The following is a 6,017-nucleotide window of genomic DNA, read 5'->3' on the forward strand; positions in this document are numbered from 1 at the left end:
TTTGGTTCTGAAGCCGCGATTCGCGGCATGGGCTCTCTACACAAGGTAAATTAAGGTCCACAGTTCCTGAGGGACTGAATGCACACAGCTGAAAACGTCCCAGAGACGGGTACTAACAAAGTGTATATTCTCATGCACAACCGCAGCTCAGAATTTCAGCCCACAAACATCCCACCTTGAAACTGGGTGTTATCAAGGCCCCTGATGGCCTCTACTGCATCCATGTGTACAAAGGCATAATCTTTCACGATGTCACATTGAATGACTGGACCATATTTCTCAAATTTGGCCCAGAGCTCTTTTTTGGTACAGATGGGGCTGATGTTACCCACGTGTAACTTGGTTGAAACTCTGTTCTTGTTATTGCTGGCTTCCACGTTGATGTTCACCCTGTGCAACTTAAAGTGGTGCAGGTTCCAGATGGCATCGTCTGCCACTGTCTTGTCCTCTATGTGTACAAAACCATAGTTCTTAATGATGTCACATTCCAGCACCTTCCATACTGCTCAAAGAGTGAGTGGATTTCTTGCTCTATGGCCACCTGGGGCAGGTTTCCAATGAACAGCTTCACCATCTCTACCCAGTTGCATAGAAATCTGCAAGGCCTCTTCCTTGTGGTGTGGACACTTCCAACCAATCTTCGTTAATTTATTTTAAAAGTCCTTATGACAAACTAGAATTATAATTGACAAATTATAAGTGGGAATTATAAGTTTCACTTGTCATCAGTTTGGAAAAAATTGACATCTTAGCAGTATTCTTCTCATTTTTAGCTTTCTTTGATTTTTTTGGTTTTGTGTAGTTCTGGTTTTGCAATCCTGGGAATTTAACCCAGAGTCTTTGCCCTGAGTTACATCCCTGGCCCTCTTATTCATTCATTCCTTTTTTTTTTTTAATGTTTTTTTTTTTTTTTTTTTTTTTTTTTTTTTTTTTTTTTTTTTTTTTTTTTTTTTTTTTTTTTTTTTGCAGAACCAGGGAATGAACTCAGGCCTTTGTGCTTGCCAGGGAAGCACTTATTCTACTGAGCCATCTCATCTCATCTAAGGCCTGAGTTTGGCCTTAGATCAAACTCAGGACCTTGTGCTTGGCATAGGCACTTATACCACTAAGCTATCTCCCTAGCTCATTCGTTTTAATTTTTGAGGTAGAGTCTTACTAAGTTCCCCAGGCAGGACTTCAACTTGCAATCCGTGTGCCTCCACCTCCCAAGGTGCTAGGATTTACATACCTGCACCGTTGTGTCCAGCTGGTTTTCTTTTTATGTGGATCTTTTTTCTTTTTTTTAATAGTTTTTATCATTATAGATCTTACATGTTGTTGGTTAAGGTTATTCTTAAATAGTTTTCATACCATTATAACTAGGAATGTACCACTGTGGTAGAATGTATGCTTATCGTGCACAGAAGACAAAGTGCTTAGTCTGCTGAGCTATATCACTGCTGGCACTTTGCTCTAGCTTTTTAAGCTGAAAATCATAGGTCATTGCTTTCAGATTTTTTTATTTTTATTTTTATTTTTTTTTTTGTGGAACTGGGGATTGAACTCAGACCCTTGTGCTTTCCAGGCAAGTGCTTATTCTACTGAGCCATGTCCCCAGCCCCCTGCTTTCAGACTTTTCCAGTATGTATCCATTAAACTAAATATTCCTCCAAATCCTTCTTTACCTGCATTATGTTTATTTTCATTCAGCTTAAAATATTTCTAACTTTCTTTTTTATATCTTCTTGGATATGTTGATCATTTAGCAGCATATTAATTTTCAAATATTTAGGGGTTTTTTGTTTATTGTAATGGATTCCATATTTAATCCCAATGTGACCAGAAAACATAATTTGCATGATTTCATTCCTCTTAAGTTTGTTTGAACTTGCTTTGTGATTCAGCATTCGTCTACATAGTACCCTTTATGCATTTTGAATGTTCTATAGTAGACTTTTATAAATATCAATTTGGTTAAGGAGACTGATGGTTTATTGAGATCCTGTGTGTCTTTACTGATATTTTGTCTTGGTGTTCAATTAATTTCTTTCTTTCTTTTTTTTTTTTTTTGTATTTTAGGGAAGGGTGTACAGAGTGTTCAGGGTCTCGCTGCTAGATCGTACTCGCAGTGATCTGCCTGTTTACAGCCTCCCAAGAGCTGGGATTGCAGGCATGCACCACCACACCCAGTCTCAGTTGCTATCTCTACGGGCCCCGGGGGCAGGGCTGGCATGGCAGGCCCAGGGATCGAACCCCTGGCCCCTGTGCCTGCTTTTAGGTCCTTTATTCCACTAAGCTATTTGGCCGGCCCTTCAATTAACTTCTGGGAGAGAAAACACTGTTAAGTCTCCAAATATTGTGGATTTTCTGTCCTTTCTCCTTTTTCAGACAGGCTCTCACTGTGTAGATCATACTAGCCTTGAACTCAGCAGTCCTCCTGCCTCAGCCTCCTGAGTGCTGGGGATTACAGGCATGCATCATAATGACTGGCTCCTTCCCTTTAATTCTGTCAATTTTTGCTTTGTATATTTTGGAGCTCTATTGTTAGTAATGCACATATTATGATTATATCTACTTGACTATTTTTTTAGGGGGGTTACTTGACTGTTTTTATAAATCTTTGGTAATACCTTACCTTGAACTCTTTTATCTAATATAATTGTTTCAGTCATCTTTGTTGCTTTCATGTATCTTTTCCCATCCATTTGCTTTTAAGTAGTCAGTGTCTTTATGTTTAAAATGTGTCTCTTTTGGCAGTATGCCTTTTTTTTCTAGTAAAAATTTTACTTTTATTAATTTTTTATAAATTTAGGACAGGGTTTACAGGGTGTACAGGGTCTCACTATGTAGATCAGACTCAAGGTGATTCTCCTGTTTTCAGCCTCCCAAGTGCTGGGATTACAGGTGTGCACTACCAAGCACAGTCGCAATCTCGACTGAGCGTGTCCCAGGGGCAGGGCCAGCATAGCACAGCATGCCAGGGAGCAAACCCCAGCCGCTATGCTCTGTCTGCTTTAGTCCACTGAGCTATCTGGACATGTATGCCTCTTTTTTAATTGGAGTATTTAGTTTATTAACACTCAGTGTAATTATAGTATTTTTAGTTTTTATTTGTCCCTTCTGGGGTTTTTTTTTCTGGTTTTTTTTTTTTTTTTTTTTTTTTTTTTGGTATTTAGGACAAAGTCGACAGAGTATACAGGGTCTCACTACGTAGATGGGACTCATAGTGATTCTCCTGTTTTCAGCCCCCCAAGCAGTAGGATTACAGGCACGCCCACCATGCCTTGTCTCAATCACCTGCCTTAGTGCGCCCCAGGGGCTGGGCCCAGCACAGCATGCTGGGGATTGAACCCTGGCCACTGTGCTCTGCCTAAGCAGGCGCTTTAGTCTGCTGAGCTATCAGGCCAGCCCTTGTCCCTTCTGATTTTAGACCTCTGTCCTTTCCTGTCTTCTTTTAGATTATTTGAATGTTTTTTAGTCCTATTTTATTTATTAGTCTGTTGTTTTGTTTTGTTTGTTTTGAGACAGAGTCTTACTATATAGTTCATGCTGGCCTCAAACTTGCAGTGATCCTCCAGCACTGGCCTCCCAGGTGTTGGGATTACAGGTGTGCACCACCACACCCTATTTATTGCATTCTTCACTATTACTGTTTGAAATTTTTTTTTCTGGTGGCTTTGTAAATATATCCTTTACTTTTTTAGCCTTAGGCTTACTGTGGTACTTTACATGAAATGTAGAAGAGCCCTTATAACCCTGTATTTTTTTTCCCCTTCCAGTCAGATTTTCTTGGTATACTTTAGATATATATAATGATCAAATTCATCGTAGAGAATTTATAACTTGATTCTTTTCTTTCCCATTCTCCTACCCTCCCTTCAACCCCTTCTCCTCTCCCCATTTATAAAAACTTTGTTTCTATTTTCCTTCTTTCTTTCTTTTTTTTTTACTTTTCCTGTCTTACCCCCTACCCTCTCCCTTGTTGTCCTCTCCATTTGAACATTTTCTTCCTATTTTATAATACCTAATGTAGGGACTGGGGAGATAGCTCAGTAGAATAAGCACTTCCCTGGCAAGCACAGGGTCCTGAGTTCAATCTCCGGTACCACACACACAAAAAAAGTACCTAATGTACATTTTTGTTCTTATTTACATTTTAGGTCTTCTCACACCAGAGAAACAATATGGTATTTACACATGTGTCAATGTGTAAATAATGTGTGTCATAAACCCATTAAGAGTATGGTCTCAAGGTGTATCCATTTACCTAGCAATATCTCAAGCTTATTCTATTAAAAAAAAAAAACTTCTTTATCCTTTTTTACCGGGGATTGAACTCAGGACCCTGTACTTGCCAGGCAAGAACTTCTTCTATTGAGCTATCTCCCCAGCCCTTCTTTCTCCTTTTACCAGTTGATGTGCAGTTCTATATTTCTTACCCATTGCACGGTTCTTTATTATTATAATTGTTATATGGTCTATACTGTGATATAAAATGTAGTTATAGTATGCTATATACATTATAAACACATAATCAGGTTTTTTGCTTCAAAAGTATGTAAATTTTATTCCCACAAATCTAATATTTTGAAAAATACTTAAAGGTATTTTGGGAGTGGTATATGTGTGCACAGGTGTGTGTGTGTTTGGGAGGCAAATGATATAACAGACACAACATAAAATTGACCATTTTTATGTATTTAGTACAGGGTCTCACTCCACAGATCAGACTTGTAGTAATCCTCCTGTTTTCAGCCTCCCAAGCGCTAAGATTAAAGGCACATGCCACCATGCCCAGTCTCAGCATACCCCAGGGTGGGGTCAACACACACACGTGGGATCAAACTCTGGTCAGTGGGCCTAAGCAGGCACTTTAGTCTGCTGAGCTATCTGACTGGCCCTTTACCCTTTCTTTCATTATTTTGTTTATATAGTATGAACCAGGTATTTACCATTTCTTCACAGAGAGCCAGATATCTACATGTTATCATTTTTCTGTGCCTTGAAGAAGATTTAATTTTTTTTTTTTTTTTTTAATTTAGGACAGGGTATACAGGGTGTACAGGGTCTCACTACGTGGATCAGACTCATAGTGATCCTCCTGTTTACAGCCTCCCTCGTGCTATTATAGGCAAGCACCACCACACCCAATCTCAGTTGCTGTCTTACTGCTCCCCGGACCCCTGCATCTGCCTAAGCAGAGCTGAGCTATTCAGCCAGCCTTTAAACTCTTTAGTTTGCTCTCAACAAATTGTTTTCCTATTCTTTTATCAGAAAATGTCGGGCTGGTGAGATAGCCCAGCTGCCTAAAGCACCTGCTTAGGCAAGCTTAGGCAGCTGCAAAGGACCTCACTTCCATCCGGGCATCATATGCTGCGTGTCAGCCCTGCCCTCAGGGCGGACTGAGCCACCTCCTCTCCCAAAAAAAAAAATCTTTATTTCACTTTGTTCTTGAAGGGTGTTTCAATGGATATAGAAACTTCTCAGTAAATAGGTCTCCTAAATAGCTTGCCCCCCCCCCTTTTTTTTTTTTTTTTTAACCTTCTTGCATGTTATGTATTTGGTACCTGGTCTCTACAGCTCGGACCCTTGGTGATCCTCCTGTTTTCAGCCTCTCCAGCGCTGGGATTACAAGCATGCGCCACCATACCTGGACTCAGTGCCCATCAGTGCTCCATGGGTGCAGGACTGGCGCAGTCCCTGAGCTTGCCAAGTCAGACGCTTAGTCCATTAAGCTATCTCACCAGCCCTGCCCCTCTTACTTTTGATAAGACATTAGTGCTCACTCAAATTGATGTTCTCTGTATGATGTTATTTTTTTCCTCTGTCTGTTTTCAAGAATTTTTTCCGGGGCCGGGAAGATGGCTCAGTGGAATAAGCGCTTCCCTGGTAAGCGCAAGGACCTGAGTTCAATCCCCGGTTCCGCAAAAAAAAAAAAAAGAATTTTTTCCATATCCGTGGTTTGTTTTTTTTTTTTCAAAATTTTATTGATAAACAGATAGCAATGAGACAGTTTCAAATCAAATCGGAAGTACAGT

The 6,017-nt window shown here is 40.0% G+C and overlaps 1 protein-coding gene and 1 pseudogene across 1 annotated transcript in view; one reads left to right on the top strand and one right to left on the bottom strand.

Annotated features, from left to right (window-relative positions):
- The window catches only part of Smg6 (SMG6, nonsense mediated mRNA decay factor), a 284,260-nt gene that overhangs the window by 212,823 nt on the left and 65,420 nt on the right, over positions 1-6,017 (top strand). The window lies entirely within an intron of this gene.
- On the bottom strand, positions 156-574 carry LOC101571473 (annotated as a pseudogene).

Source organism: Octodon degus, unplaced genomic scaffold, assembly GCF_000260255.1.
Source record: "Octodon degus isolate 3935 unplaced genomic scaffold, OctDeg1.0 scaffold00072, whole genome shotgun sequence".
NCBI classification, from domain to species: Eukaryota; Metazoa; Chordata; class Mammalia; order Rodentia; family Octodontidae; genus Octodon; species Octodon degus.